At 47.2% G+C, this 16297-nt stretch overlaps 1 protein-coding gene and 1 long non-coding RNA gene across 6 annotated transcripts in view; one reads left to right on the forward strand and one right to left on the reverse strand.

The window, feature by feature from the left end:
• The window catches only part of KCNH6 (potassium voltage-gated channel subfamily H member 6), a 410680-nt gene that overhangs the window by 273090 nt on the left and 121293 nt on the right, over positions 1-16297 (reverse strand). The window contains exon 1 of one of the 5 annotated variants that reach the window (XM_075350276.1): positions 9622-9710. The exons of the other annotated variants lie outside the window; for them this stretch is intronic. The gene's annotated coding sequence lies outside the window, so the exon portion shown is untranslated. Of the gene's footprint in view, positions 1-9621; positions 9711-16297 lie in introns of those variants that run through there. 5 annotated transcript variants of the gene reach the window in all.
• LOC142311674 (uncharacterized) lies at positions 9199-15204 on the forward strand. The gene is made up of 3 exons (XR_012754290.1): positions 9199-10540; positions 12842-12973; positions 15015-15204. It is a non-coding gene; the product is annotated as an uncharacterized LOC142311674 (long non-coding RNA).

Here is a 16297-nt window from a genome sequence, read left to right on the forward strand (position 1 = left end):
ATTCCTTTTAATAAAGTTAGGTATCTCAGACTGTCCTAAAGATAGAAAATACCAGTTCTACCTGCAAATATTTGCAATTTTCTGAATTATAACAAAGCTGTTGGAAAGTTTTTGAGCGCACCCATCCCCTTCCCCGGTAAAAGACTTTTACTACCACTTTTATAATTTGATAATATTGAGAAAATGTGCACATTTTTGCTCCAATGTGGCTTATGCCATAATTTGCAACTTTATACTCTTTTTATTCCAAAAAAATGGAGCACATTACTTGATAATTCCTCTCCCACCAGACATGTGTCGCCATACTAGCTTTAAACACGAAATACTGCTGGACTGAAGTTCTTTTTACAGCACCACTCCAGCAGGGTTTTTTTTCAGCACTACAGGGTTGCTTTAAATCTAAACTCCCTTTCCTTTTATTATAGTTACTCCTCTGTATCTTCACCCTTTATTGCGGAGCCATGTTGTGCCTATAATTTCTGACTAGCCGGAAGTCAGCAGTTACGTCACAAGATCTTAAAGGGAACCTGTCATCAGAAATTTAGCTATAAACCTAAAAGTTCCCCCTTCTGCAGCTCCTGGGCTGCATTCTAGCAAGGTTCCTCTAGTTTTTCTGGCCCCTTTTATACCAAAATAAACATAAACATAAACATTATAAAGTTGTACCTTTTCGTATGTAAATTTCGTAAATTATCCATGGGGGCGGGCTGCTTGGTGTCCGTTACTGTCCTCCTGCTGATTTACGCCGCCCCCGAACGCTGAATTTCTTATCTCAGGACGCCGCCCCTGGGCGCCCGAGGTCCCGCGCATGCGCTGTGGCACTGTAGCGGGACTGTGCACTGCGTGCACGTGTGACCGCTGGTGACGTTTTGCGCAGGCACGAGGTTATGGGCGGCGCTGTGAGTGTCATCAGCAAGTGCCGCCCATAACCTCGTGACCGCACTTTCCCCTCTTCCTCCAGCGTTCTGCGCCGGCCAAATGACCAGACGTCACCTCCTTCCCATCGTACCCTGCAGCAGGAAATAGATGGGAGGAGCGGAGCAGCACAGCACAGGAGAAGCGGAAAGGATCTGAACGACGTACAGAGGGGAGAGCGCGGCCACGAGAGTATGGGCGGGCACTTGCGATGCAATCACAGCGCCGCCCATACTCTCGTGCCTGCGACCACGTCACCAGGTGTCCTGGCGTGCACGGGACCTCGGGCGCAGTGGGCGGTGTCCTGAGGGATGATTTGGAGCGTGGGGGGATGGCGTAAGGGACAGCAACGGACACCAGAGAGCCCGCCCCCATGGAGAATTTACAAGATTTTCATACCAAAAGGTACAACTTTATAAAGTATTTATTTTGGTTTAAAGGGGGGCACAAAAAGTATAGAAACCTTGCTAGAATGCAGCCCAGGAGCTGCAGAGGGGGAAACAGTTAGGTTGAAAGCCAAATTTCTGATGACAGGTTCCCTTTAATACAGTTCTATGAGAGTCAGAATGAGGCCAGAATGAGTCACTCATAGACTTATATTGAGTTGTGACATACTGTCACACTAGATACCAGGAAGTACCAAGCACCTAGCGAAAAGGAAGGGAAACCCTGTGTTTAGGAAAGGGGAAGATGGTGACCCCTGACCACACTTATCGCTGATCCCTGGGGTCCCTCACCACCCTAGATAGGTTCCACACCTATGCACTGATCCAGATATCTGACCCTAGGTATCCCTAGTGCTGAGCCCTAAATAAGGTATGGGTGCGATGAGCTCTTCGTCAACCCCACCAAATGCTGAAGAAGACATAAGGAAGATACATGTGGAAAAAGTGCATGAACTACATATCCACAGATGACTCAGATAGAAGTTCAGCAAAGTTACCACAGATGAAGGCAAGCCACCTACTTGCATTCAGAGCTAGAATTAACTGAATATCACCAGCACAAATACAGGGGAAATGAGAGTATTTAAACCCAAGGGGATATACAGATGATTAGTGCTGAAAGGAAGAGAATCTCTGCTGGGTCTTAAAGGGAAAAGGATGAAAGCCCAGCAGAGGAGTTACCAGTACACTGGATACTGACAGCAGGAAGAATAGAAAGTTAGGGAGCATTTTGCGCAGCCAAATTCTGGGATGTTCTATTACAGGATACCACAGGACTATCTGTCAGCCATGACACACTCGTGACATATACACTGGAGCTGCTGGCAGGTAAGGGTGCTTTCACACATCCGGCATTTCGCCGGTTTGCCGGATCCGTCACACTCCAGTACAATGCAATACAGTAGAATGGCATCGTGGCAAGCTCCGGTCACATGCTGTCATGTGACCGGAACATGTGACCGGAGCTTGCCGCGATGCCATTCTACTGTATTGCACTTTAATGGAGTGTGACGGATCCGGCAAACTGGCGAAATGCTGGATATGTGAAAGCACCCTAACAAATCCCAGCAGGAAACAGATGAAGATGGCAGCAGGTGAAGATAATACAGGGGGCAGGTGACTAAAGGCCACGTCACACTAAGCAACATCGCTGCTGAGGCACGACTTTCGTGACGTAGCAGCGATGTTGCTAGTGATGTCGCTGTGTGTGACATCCAGCAACAACCTGGCCCCTGCTGTGAGGTCGTTGGTTGTTGCTGAATGTCCTGGGCCATTTTTTAGTTGTTGCTCTCCCGCTGTGAAGCACACATCGCTGTGTGTGACAGCGACAGAGCAACAACTAAATGTACAGGCAGCAGGAGCCGGCTTCTGCGGACGCTGGTAACCACGGTAAACATCGGGTAACCAAGAAGCCCTTACCTTGGTTACCCGATATTTACCTTCGTTACCAGCGTCCGCTGCTCTCAGCTGTTAGTGCCGGCTCCCTGCTCGCTGCACACGTAGCCACAGTACACATCGGGTAATTAACCCGATGTGTACTGTGGCTAGGAGTGCAGGGAACAGGGAGCCGGCACTGGCAGTGTGAGAGCGGCGGCCGCTGGTAACGAAGGTAAATATCGGGTAACCAAGGTAAGGACTTCTTGGTTACCCGATGTTTACCATGGTTACCAGCGTCCGCAGAAGTTGGCTCCTGATGCCTGCACACGTAGCAGAGTACACATCGGGTAATTAACCCGATGTGTACTGTGGCTAGGTGTGCAGGGAGCCGGCGCTAAGCGGTGTGCGCTGGTAACCAAGGTAAATATCGGGTTGGTTACCCGATATTTACCTAAGTTACCAAGCGCAGCATCGCTTCCACGCGGCGCTGGGGGCTGGTCACTGGTTGCTGGTGAGATCTGCCTGTGTGACTGCTCACCAGCAACCCGTGTAGCGACGCTCCAGCGATCCCTGCCAGGTCAGGTTGCTGGTGGGATCGCTGCAGCGTCGCTTAGTGTGACATCTCACCAGCGACCTCCTAGCAACTTACCAGCGATCCCTATCAGGTTGTACCGTTGTTGGGATCGCTGGTAAGTTGTTTAGTGTGACTGGACCTTTACATTTAAAGCACCACTTCAGAGATTAAATTAAAAAACTCCACTGGAGTGGTGCTTTTGCACCAAAATGTTGCTGTTAATTTAGCAGGCAAATATTAAATGAACAGTACAGTTTTTTGTGATTTTCTCACACTTTTAGTCCATTTTTTGGATCCTTTACATTCCTTCCCCAATATGTGCATAAAATGTTCATATTATTACATATAAATTAAATAAACTTTGCTGATTAATTGTAGGCACACATTGTAAATAGAATATTTTCACTTTAGATAAGCTAATAAAGGGTGCTTTAAAGTGTAAAATAATACTTATGTCTTTATAGGTTAAATAATTAATAAATGTCAGCAGCACAGCGTGGTAATTAAGCAGACACAGCATGCTAATTAAGACATGACATCATGAATAAGATGGTGTTTTAGCAAATAGTGATAAATGGATAGTACATAATATAAGTGTTCTGTTGTACCAACTGCTTCTTAGTTTCCAAGACAGATGATCTAGTTTCATGATCGTGGTTTTGCACACAGTATTCATATAAAATCTTCTACTGTTTCCAATACAGACCTACAGTTGAAACTAGACGTTTACATACACTATCTAAAAAGACATGTGTATATTTTTCTCACTATCTGACATGAAATTAGAATAAACCTTTCCCGTTTTAGGTCAATTAGGAACTAAAATTATTTATATTTGCCAAATGTCAGAATAATGAGAGAAAGAATGTTCTGTCAAAAGGTTACATACACTAAAAGTACTATGCAAGACAGCCCATATGATGATGTCATGTCTTTGGATTCTTCTGATAGGTTTATTGGCAACATCTGAGTTAATTAGAGACACACTTGTGGATGTATTTTAATGCACACCTGAAACCCACTGGTTCTTTGTTTAGCATCATGGGAAAGTCAAAAGAAATCAGCCAAGATCTCAGGGAGAGAATTGTGAACTTGCACAAGTCTGGTTCATCCTTAGGTGCAATTTCCAGATACCTGAAGGTGCCTTCTTCATCTGTACAAACTATTATATGCAAGTACAAACAAGATGGGAATGTCCTGCCATCATACTGCTCAGGAAGGAGACGGGTTCTGTGCAACAGAGATGAACGTGCTTTGGTCAGACATGTGCATATCAACTCAAGAACAAAAGCAAAAGACCTTGTGAAGATGCTGGCGGAAGCTGGTAAGATTGTGTCATTATCCACAGTGAAATGAGTACTGTATCACATGGGCTGAAAGACCAATCTGTCAGGTAGAAGCCATTACACCAAAAGAAACATAAAAAGCAAGATTAATGTATGCAAATGCAGACAGGAACAAATACCTTAATTTTTGGAGACATGTCCTATGGGCTGCCAAAACTAAAATTGAACTGTTTGGCCATAATGACCATCATTACATTTGGAGGAAAAAGTGAGAAGCTTTGAAGAACAACACCCCAACTACGAAACACGGGGTTGGCAGCATCATGTTGTGGGGTTGTTTAGTTGCAGGAGGGACTGGTGCACTGGTGAATGTCAGTATAAAATTCATGGATAGATGTGTCCATGGTCTGTCAGGTATAGCTAATGGTAGGAGACACCCAGACGGATAATTATGCAGGGTCTTAGAACACGCACAAACATTGCAGGTGGACACAAAATTGACCACATCCTGACGCAACCTTAGACACAAAAAACGATGAGAAAGGAGGTCCAATGTCACTTTACTTCCTGAATGATCCACAAGAGCCGAGATATGATGCTCTACTAAAATTTTGAGGTGCAGATACAAAGGAACAAATAATCTCCCTGAAGTACAAGCAGCAGGGGCATCACCCTGAGCCTTCAATACCTCACATTTAAGATCAGAGCACACGGTAGAAACAGTAAATAGAAGAATTTTCAAACAGTTCTCTTTAAAGAAATCACTCCACTCTGTAATCTCCTTCAACTGCCAATCAACCACCGGATTGTGCTTAATCAGCCAGGTGGGGCCCAGTACTATATGGGCAAGGATCGCTTCAAAAACGTGACACAACATAAGTTCATTGTGAAGGACAGACCCCTATGTGAAGGTTCAAGCTATGCACAACGTACGTCAAACTCACCTGTTCGATAGGCACAGAGATGATAGCAAATATGAGGATAAGTTTCGCCAGAACACTACAAGATAAACCATGAGTCTGGATGAACCGCACATCCACCATGTATGACAAACTGAGATGCACCTGTAGAGGAGATATACACTCCCAGGCTGCAATCCTCCACACAGCCTGGGGTAGGAAGTGTTTCAGACACATTATTTTTTAGATTACATACTGAAGGACATGCACCAATGAAATGACCCTTTTGTCCACAAAAGAAACAAGCCCACATCTTGCAGTGAACTGAAGGTTACCCAGATTGAGGAAAGACTTTCCTTAACTGCATGGATTCCTCCAGAACCATGGAAAGCTTTCAACCCTAGGTAGGTCCAAGGGGTCAACACAGGTTGATTCCTTAGGTGTCTGTCAATATGTAAGGCTAAATCCATGGCGACTGCTAAAGACTCTGGCACTTCGTACATAACCTGGGCATCTTTAAGTCTTTCAGATAGGTCCTGACAAGAATGGCTTCTAAGGGCGGGCTCATTCTACCTGGTGTCAGTAGCCTATCTGCGGAACACTGAACAGAATTCCTCTGCTGATTGACTCCCCTGCCAAAGCTTGTGTTGCTTGGACTCAGCAAGGGAGACATGATTTGGGTCATCATAAATAAAACCCAAGGCCACAAAGAACTCATCTACTGACTGAAAGGACTAAGGCGGGCTTTACACATTGCGACATCACTAGCAATAGCCCCGGTCGTACATGCGATATCTGGTGCTTGCTGCCGTAGCGAACATTATCGCTATGGCAGCTTCACACGCACATACCTGGTCGGTGACATCGCTGTGACCGCCGAACAATCACACCTTCAAGGGGGAGGTGCGTTCGGCGTCACAGCGACGTCACCGCGACGTCACTAAGCGGCTGGCTAATAGTAGCGGAGGAGCGGAGATGAGCGGGACATAACATCCCGCCCACCTTCTCCCTTCCGCATTGCCGGTGGACGCAGGTAAGGAGATGTTTGTCGTTCCTGCGGTTTCACACACAGCGATGTGTGGTGCTGCAGGAACGACAAACAACATCGTATCTGCAGCAGTAACGACATTATGGAAATGAACGACGTGACACAGGTCAGCGATTTTTTACGCTTTTGCGCTCGTTCATCGTCGCACCTAGGATTTACACATTGCGATGTCGCTACCGGCGCCGGATGTGTGTCACTAACGACCTGACCCCGACGATATATCGGTAGCGATGTTGCAACGTGTAAAGCCCGCCTAAGAATCAGTCGGAAGAGAAAAGGCCCTGGACTGGGGATCTAATTGAAAGAGAAAAACAATAATCCCCACACATTGTTCTTCACTCCCTGAGGAGCAAGAGAGAATCTTGAAATATACTTGAAAACCTCAAATGTATCCTTCCTCGCAGCAAACCTGTGCGGGAGTGCTATCTGAGGTTTAGGTTCAGTCTGGATGCAATCTGAGAAAAGCAGACCCGCAATCTGCTTCAGCTGCTGCACAATCTGTGACCGCAACTCCGTCACCTCTAGAAATAAACTCTGCATTTCGTGCGCAAGTGCCGGGATTGGATTCATATTATTGTCTCAGCTGCAACTGAAGCGACACCTCAGCTTTCTCCAGAGATTGGCTCGTTCTAAATGAACAGCAACAAAAATGAGCTATAGCCGACATGGAGTGGAGTAAGGAGAGGGATATTTATAGCTGAAGGGAGTGACTGCAGGACAGGTTACAGCTACCTGAGAGATCACTGCAGGAAGAAATGAACCTTAACCCCTTCAGTGCTGGATGGAATGAAATAAGCTCCAATTCAAGGTAAATGGCAAGCGGGCACTAACGCAGATCTGCAATCCACAATGCGCTTTGACAGGCAACAAGCAGAAGAGACTTGTTTGGGCTAAAGAACACAAGGAATAGACATTAGACCAGTGGAAATCTGTGCTTTGGTCTGATAAGTCCAAATTTGAGATCCTTGGATCCAACCACCGTGTCTTTTGTAGAAAAGGTGAACGGATGGACTCTACATGGCTGGTTCCCACCGTGAAGCATGGAGGAGGAGGTGTGATGGTGTGGGGGTGCTTTGCTGGTGACACTGTTATGGATTTATTCAAAATTGAGGGAATACTGAACCAGCATGGCTATCACAGCATCTTGCAGCGGTGTGCTATTCAATCCGGTTTGCGTTTAGTTGGACCATCATTTATTGTTCAACAGGACAATGACCCCAAACACACCTCCAGGCTGTGTAAGGGCTATTTGACTAAGAAGGAGAGTGATGGGGTGCTACGCCAGATGACCTGGTCTCCACAGTCACCAGACCTGAACCCAATTGAGATGGTTTGGGGTGAGCTGGACCGCAGAGTGAAGGCAAAAGGGCCAACAAGTGCTAAGCATCTCTGGGAACTCCTTCAAGACTGTTGGAAAACCATTTCCGGTGACTACCTCTTGAAGCTCATCAAGAGAATGCCAAGAGTGTGCAAAGTAGTAATGAAAGCAAAAGGTGGCTACTTTGAAGAACCTAGAATATAAGACATATTTTCAGTTGTTTCACACTTTTTTAAGTATTTCAGTCCACATGTTTAATTCATAGTTTTGATGCCTTCAATGTGAATCTACAATTTTCAGAGTTCTGAAAATAAAGAAAACTTTGAATGAGAAGGTGTGTCCAAACTTTTGGTCTGTACTGTATGTACCATTAGGCTACTTTCACATTGCGTTTTACTTGTGTTCAGTGGTCCCGTCGGGGCATTCGTCTGAATCTCCCCTCCCCCCCGCAAAACGTGCTTCGGACGCATGCGCCAACGGGGCCATTGACTATAATGGAACAGACTCCGTTAGCGTGTGCTCTGTCTTGCACCATTTTTGCACATATACGTTTTCTGCAGGCAGACACCAAAACGTAGTCTACTACGTTCGGGTGTCCGCCTGCAGAAATAAACATATTTTGTGAGGAGGGGAGGTTCAGACGGTTCCCCCGACGGGACCAGTGAACGTAAGTAAAAACGCAATGTGAAAGGGGCCTTACTCCAAGCTTAAGTCAAAATAGTAGTCACTTGTCTCCTTCTTAACTGTACTCTGCCTTCTGCATTCAACATTGGAAAATTGGTAGCTTATGAATATTCACTTATATGAGTACACACTTGGCTGCTTGGAGTACACTCAAAATCCATTGAGTATTTTCGAGACAGAACTCTGAAGCTGTGTTCTGGGATTTCTGCTGTGAATGAGCTTTCCGACCAAAATATGTGACAATCCACTTATTTTGGCAGCAGATATTTTTCTGCAGTCTGCCAGAAATCTGTACGGAAATGTCTCAATACATAAGGACGGGGCTACAGAAAACCCATTTATGTGAATGAGATGTTGGCTGTTAGTGGAATTCATGGAATCTGTACCAAAATCCAGATAAAATATTGTCCCGTGAACATTAATCTCATGCTGCACCAGTTCTCTGGAATGGAGGGCGGTGTAGTGGTTAACGATACTGCCCCAGACTGTGCTGCAAGGGGTTAATCCTGCTGCTGTTGTAATTGTCAGCATCATCCACATCCCTGGATCCTGCTCTCCCTGGGGAGGAGGGGACTCCTCCCAGCTCCTCCTTAGAGTTTGAGCCCCATTATATCACGTGCCCCTTTCCTATATATAGGGAGTCGGGGGTGGGGTTATCCCCTCTTCCCCTGGGGGTTTCCAGGATCCGGCAGCAGCTCGTGCCTCTGCCCGGTGGAAGCAGGAGAAAACCCGATGGACCCACAGATCATTGAGACGCTGCGGGCCCATGCGCGGCAGGAAGGTGAGGGATGGCTGGCCCGTTTATTTGCGGAGCTCAGCTGTCCTCAGTCACAGTTAGGGGATACATTGCCAAGCGCTGCAGTGCCTGCTGGGGAAATGTCTTTTCCCCCGGGTGCTGTACCGCGAGGCCGCCGCTCGTCCCGACGCTCCCGCCCCCCTAACAGATTCAGCCCGTCTGCACACCCGGTGTCTGTCTCCGGAGGCCGCAGCAGCAGAGCGCGGACTTTGGCCACGCCCACTTCCCCTCCAGTTCTCTCACGTGAGTCAGCGTTCTTCCCAGCGCTGCCATCTTACCCCCTTCGGTCGGATCCCCAGGCGTGCTCTGCTCCACGTGTGTGCTCTGTTCCTTCCCTGCTTCCAGCAGCTGCTGCAGCCTCTAATACACTCCCCTCGAGTGTCGCTCCCTCAGCCCCCCTCCCTGCTGTTTCCACAGCACAGTTTATGTCACCTCCCCCCACCTTCTCTACAGCTCCCATACAACGGCAGTGTTACATTAACCCCTTATATTCTGCCATGGGCAATAATAACACCTCTGCCTCCTCTTCTGGGGAGGCTTCAGGCTCTGTGTCTGCTGAACAGCCTGCATCCCTGACCCAAGGGCCACAAATAGTACCCCCCTCCAACCCTAACCCCCCTCTTGTGCTGCATACCACTCCTGGTCAGCAGAGTTCACAATTAACCCTTGATGGCCAAGCTGTAGCTGCATTCAGTTTACCACCTAACTTGACCCCCCAGTTGCTGCAGCTTCCCCCTGCTTCACATGTTAATCCACAACTTCTTATGCCTAATGTCCAAATCATCGCAGACCCCAGGGGTCCCGCTTATGTCCTATCCAGTGATCAGTCCCGCCCCCACTCTGCGTCGCGTCGGTCGGATCGGCATAGTCAGCGCCGCTCGCCGGATCACAGGAGGCGCTCGAGGCATTCGCCACGGAATTCCTCCCGTTCGCGCAGAAGCCGGCGTTCACGCTCGTCGGGTAGAAGTCGCCGTTCCAGGTCCTCAAGGTGGCGCTCTCCCTCTACGTCATCAGAGGGGTCAAGTGTCTCGAGAACAACTGGGGAGCGTGCACGGACATCAATGGCGCAGCCTGTGGGGACGCAAGGAGCACAGTCTACTACTGAAATGCCCGGGGATGTGAGGGATGCCCCTTCCCACGTCAGCGGTGGTGTATCATCGGCGATTCCCCCAGGGATGGCATCCACTTCAGCATCTGGTAAGTTCACGGAGGCTTGGGGGGGTTTAGACAGTTCAGCATTACCGCCGGTCCTGAAGGCCTTGGCAGATCATCTGGCTAAGCAGGGTTTGTCAATGCCGTCTCAGTCACCACAGCCCCCTCAGGCAAGTATACACAAGGATTCCTTTTTCTGCGGGGTTACCCCGCTAGGTTCTCATGTAGAAGACGTTGTCAAACAAAAAATCTGGGACAACGCTTATATTGATATATGGTCTCTAATTTCTCCTGATCAACATACCGTTGATAAGGAACGCAGGTTTTTCACGGACAGGTCATATGATAGAAAGCCTAGAATAGCAAAAACAATTAATAATTGGTTGCAGGCCTTTTCAGTACTTGGCTGCATTATGGGACAGAAACACCCGGAGCGTTGCTCTGAGATGTTCATTTATCAAGACCTAATCTATAGTTCCTATAAGACTCATGGTGGTTCTGGGTGGTGGCGGTATGATGAGGATTTTCGCCGCCGCCTCGGCCTTCATCCAGAAATCGGCTGGGGAGCAAGGGCGACAGATTCGTGGCTTCGTTTAATGACTATTCAAAAGCAATCGCACCCCTTTCAATCCGCAGCCACTGTGCCGGGATCTTCACAAGGTCCAGGCGCAGTGGCCGTGCGCCGTCCAGGAGCGTGCTGGTTGTTTAACGAGGGCCATTGCCGCTTCTTCGGGTTATGTAAATACAAACATGAGTGCTCCGCTTGTGGCGGAGCACATTCAGCCATTAAATGCCCTCGTCCCCCATCAAAACTCCCTGGGAAAAGCGGGAAACATGATCAAAAAGACCCCGGTGAGGGTAGCCGAGATGTCCCCTTGGTTAGACAAGTATCCCAATAAAGTAGCTGCTAGTCAGATCAGGTTTGGTTTTTCTTTCGGTTTTTTCATACCGTTTAACTTGTCTAAATCCCCCACCTTTGCCAATAACCTTACGTCAGCCAGGAAACACCCAGAGATTTTAAGGGAAAAGGTTTACAAGGAGCTTTCATTAGGAAGGTTTGAGGGCCCATTTACAACTCCTCCTTTTTCCAATTTGCGAGTTTCCCCCCTCGGCCTTGTACCAAAAAAGGAAACTGGAAAATATCGCTTAATACACCACCTTTCTTATCCCCACGGCGAGTCAGTAAATGACGGTATCCCCCCTGAGGATGCCTCGGTATCCTATGCGTCCTTTGACAGTGCAATTGCCCTCATACGCGAGTCTGGTTCATCTGCATTGTTAGCAAAAACTGATATTGAATCGGCTTTCCGATTGTTACCGGTTCACCCAGACTGCTATCACCTGTTAGGTTGTTTCCTGGAAGGTAGCTATTTCTATGATGCCTGCCTACCCATGGGATGCTCTATCTCGTGCCACTATTTCGAACTTTTCAGTTCATTCCTTGAATGGGTAGTCCGTTATGAGACAGGCTCAAAATTCGTCACACACTATCTGGACGATTTTCTATTCATTGGCTCCAAGGATTCAGATGCCTGTAGAACATTGTTGGACACATTCATAGGTCTAATGGTTAAGTTTGGTGTCCCATTGGCAAAGGATAAGACCGAGGGTCCAACCACTGTCTTGTCTTTTTTGGGCATTGAAATTGACACCACTGCTATGGTCTTTAGGCTACCAGCACAAAAAATTCATACCATGTTGCAATTGATCGAAGGATTTTGTTCAGTCAGGAAGGTTACTCTGCGGCAAATGCAGTCTTTATTGGGATCTTTGGCTTTTGCATGCAGGGTAATCCCAATGGGCAGGGCTTTTTCTAGACGTCTTTCATTGTCTACAAAAATGGCAAAACGCCCAGATCACAGAATCAGGATCACGAAACCCTTGCATTCTGATCTTATGATTTGGTCCCAATTTTTATCAAACTTCAACGGGTCTAATTACATTATGGGCCCTGTAGTATCTAACCAGGAGCTATCACTGCTCACTGACGCATCCCCATCTGGTTTTTCTTCCATTTATGGTAATCAATGGTGTCGTTCCTCCTGGCCTCCTTCTTGGGAAAGCTCCGGCCTTTCTGGTAATGCCCCCTTGTTGGAATTGTTCCCTATTGTGGTGGCCGTTGAGTTGTGGCATGACCATCTAGCTAACCGTAATATTTCTTTCCAATTAGAGAATCCCAGAACGGTCCATTGTATTAACCATCTATCTTCACCATCCCTTCCTGTCCTGGCTCTCCTTCGCCACCTTGTGTTACTCTGCATGCAAAACAACATCTGGATCAGAGCACGACATGTTCCTTCTTCCCGGAGTCGTTCAGCATTTTTACTGTCTAACTCTTGTTTGCAGGATTTTGTGAGGCTCGTACCCAATGCCAGCTTGCAGGGTTGCCTGTGCCCTCCATGGCTGTGGGACCTGATAGAGATCAAATGATGGCGTGGATTCGGACTTCTGTTTCCCCTTCGACGTGGCAGCTTTATGGTAAGGCATGGCAGCAGTGGTTAATAATTGCAGGTCCTGGGATTAGCAGTTTTGACAGCTCCACCCATACTGAGATTACACTCCGATATTTAATACACCTTTATAATTCGGGTTTTTCGGCCTCAGTAGCTCAGAGGCATTTATCTGGCATTTCATTTCATTTCAGGCTAAGGGGTTGGTCTGACGTTACCAAATCCTTCATTATACGCCAATCCCTTAAGGGTTGGGCCAAATCCCGATCGTCTGTTGATAATAGATACCCCATTTCTTATTCAACCCTCATCAGGTTAATTGAAGCCAGCAAGGCGGTCTGTTCGACCCCCTGGGAGGTCTCCCTCTTGTCGTTAGCCTTTAGCCTGGCCTTCTTTGGTGCTCTCCGAGTTAGTGAGCTTGTTCCGCCATCTAGGCACAAGCCAGGCGGCCTTCAATTTAATGACATATTAATAACTGAATCCTTCATCCGTATCCGTATCCGTAGGTCTAAAACTGACCAGTTGGGTAGAGGTACATGGATCAGGCTTTTCCCCGCTCCAGGCCCTGCTTGCCCATTGCGCCTTTTGACTGAATTTTTGGCTATGCGCACAATGGGCTCCCAGCTACTAATTCATGAAGATGGATCTCCCCTCACCAGATACCAATTTACTGTTCTTTTTCGGCGTTGTTTGACTGCGTCTGGATTGTCTCTAAATCACTTTGGTACGCATTCATTCCGTATTGGGGCTGCTACCGAGGCTGCCCGTGCCGGCTTGTCTGATTCTGATATTCAACGTATAGGTCGCTGGCGCTCAGCTTGCTTTGTTAGATATGTGCGCCCTGATTTAATTCAAGACTAATTATCAGTTTACACTCCTTTTTAGGTCCGGCGACGCCTAAAATTTGGATCGTCGGACATTCCTATGTGTTTTGGGCTGCTCAAAGAGCCGGTAATCGTCCGGGTGGCCGTAATCTCGGATTCCACCACTTTGAACTTCTTTGGAGAGGTGTTCGGGGCCTGAGGTGGTCTCAGGTCTTGTCGGAGGTTGTGGATATCAGCAGGCAGTCCTCTGCTCCAACTATTTTAGTTCTTCACGCCGGGGAAACGATATTGGGAACATTAGGTTGGCAGAATTGCTAACCATGATGCGGTCTGATTTGGATCGGTTTCCGGGGTTTTTTTTTTTTTCTCTGAACTCCGGATAGTTTGGTCAGAAATCATTCCGAGAGTGGTATGGCAGGGTTCCAGGGATGCGGAGGTGATCGATCGGACCCGGCGCACAGTCAATACCCGTATGTCTCGGTTTATTCGGTATCGCTCAGGTGTGGTGGTTCGCCATAGGCAATTGGAGGGTGACAATAGGAGACTTATGATGCCAGACGGAGTCCATTTGACAGATATCGGTCTTGACATATTTTTATCCGGTATCCAGGATGGCCTGGAACAAGCCTTTTTCCTGATGAGTGGGGGTCGGAGCCCAGTTTGAGACTGTTCTCCTTCTTGGCATGTTTAAACAGGAGTTTGGTGGGAGAGCGGAAGTCCACGGTCGTGTGTCTGAGATCCCTTCTCACCTCCGAAGTTGTTTGTTGATGTTTACATTTTATACGGAGTGAAAAATTTTATAAAAAATTTATATATCCAAGTAAAGCTGTGACCGATACCTGCCAAATATTGTGTCTGTGTGTTTTCTGTTGGGATGGGGATGTGTTTTAGAGGGTATAGTGTTGATTCATGTCTGTACAGTCTGGAGGGCGGTGTAGTGGTTAACGATACTGCCCCAGACTGTGCTGCAAGGGGTTAATCCTGCTGCTGTTGTAATTGTCAGCATCATCCACATCCCTGGATCCTGCTCTCCCTGGGGAGGAGGGGACTCCTCCCAGCTCCTCCTTAGAGTTTGAGCCCCATTATATCACGTGCCCCTTTCCTATATATAGGGAGTCGGGGGTGGGGTTATCCCCTCTTCCCCTGGGGGTTTCCAGGATCCGGCAGCAGCTCGTCCCTCCCTCCCTCCCTGTTGCTAATCGTTTTCATTGTTTATGACATTATTCTCTTTTCTGTTGTCAACAGTTAATAACATTTTCTCAAGTGAAGTCACAGCGGCATGTTTAAACAGGAGTTTGGTGGGAGAGCGGAAGTCCACGGTCGTGTGTCTGAGATCCCTTCTCACCTCCGAAGTTGTTTGTTGATGTTTACATTTTATACGGAGTGAAAAATTTTATAAAAAATTTATATATCCAAGTAAAGCTGTGACCGATACCTGCCAAATATTGTGTCTGTGTGTTTTCTGTTGGGATGGGGATGTGTTTTAGAGGGTATAGTGTTGATTCATGTCTGTACAGTCTGCACTACTCTAGACAATCCAGTTAATTCCTAGTATCCATAGATTAAACCGTGCTCTATAAAGACATTTCTTTAGCCTGGCCTATCACCTCACTTATCTAACTGCTCACATTTCCGAAATGTTCCTGAAAAACTGCTCCTTTTTTCACCTATTTTTACACTCTACATGTACTAGAACTTTATATCTGTTTATATACAGATACTGACTGGTTTATGCAGTTTTAGTAGCATACACCGATATAGTATAAAGATGGCTGGACCATACACAGCAAGCAATGTTTACCTTTTGTTTCTCATCTGATTAAGGCTATGTGCCCACATTGCTTTTTTTGTGTGCTTCAAGCAGGCAAATAAAAAAACATGTTTTGGCAGGAAAACGCAGCAGAAAAAAATGTGCATTGTTTATTGCGTTTACGCGTTTTTTCCTTCTTATTTTGTCCTTTTTTTAGTCATGGGGATCACGGGAGTTCAAGTGCTGTACCTCCGCGATCGCAGCCAGGTCTCTGGCCCATGTTACAGCTAAGAGCCCCCTCTCAGTGACTGGAGAGGTGCCTGCGCCACTTCCGGCAGTTTAACCTCCTGAATGCTGCTATCAGTGCGATCGCAGTGTTCAGATTGCAGTGAGAGGAATCGCTTACCTATCCCTGGCGATCGGGTCCCTGTAATGCAATCACAGGGACCCGATCGCTGCCATAGAAACCCTGGGGTGACCCCGGGTTACAGAGCTACAGAGAGCCTCACACACCCTGCTGTATCCATGGTGTGTGAGGCAAAGTGCTGCGCTATAAACCACTGTAGTGATAAAGCATTGCAGGGGATTATAGAAACGCAGGAAATAAGCACATAAACAATTCACATGCTGCTTCTTTTTTCAGCAACAAAATATGCAAGGAAAAAAGATGCAGCGTGTGCACAGCAAGTCAGGATTCCCACAGACTTTGCTGGGATGCTTTTCCCTTGCTTTTATTGATTCCATGGAAGTCTATGGTTGAAAGGGGGTACTAATTTGA

The sequence above is a fragment of the Anomaloglossus baeobatrachus genome, chromosome 5 (assembly GCF_048569485.1).
Source record: "Anomaloglossus baeobatrachus isolate aAnoBae1 chromosome 5, aAnoBae1.hap1, whole genome shotgun sequence".
In the NCBI taxonomy this organism is placed as follows: domain Eukaryota; kingdom Metazoa; phylum Chordata; class Amphibia; order Anura; family Aromobatidae; genus Anomaloglossus; species Anomaloglossus baeobatrachus.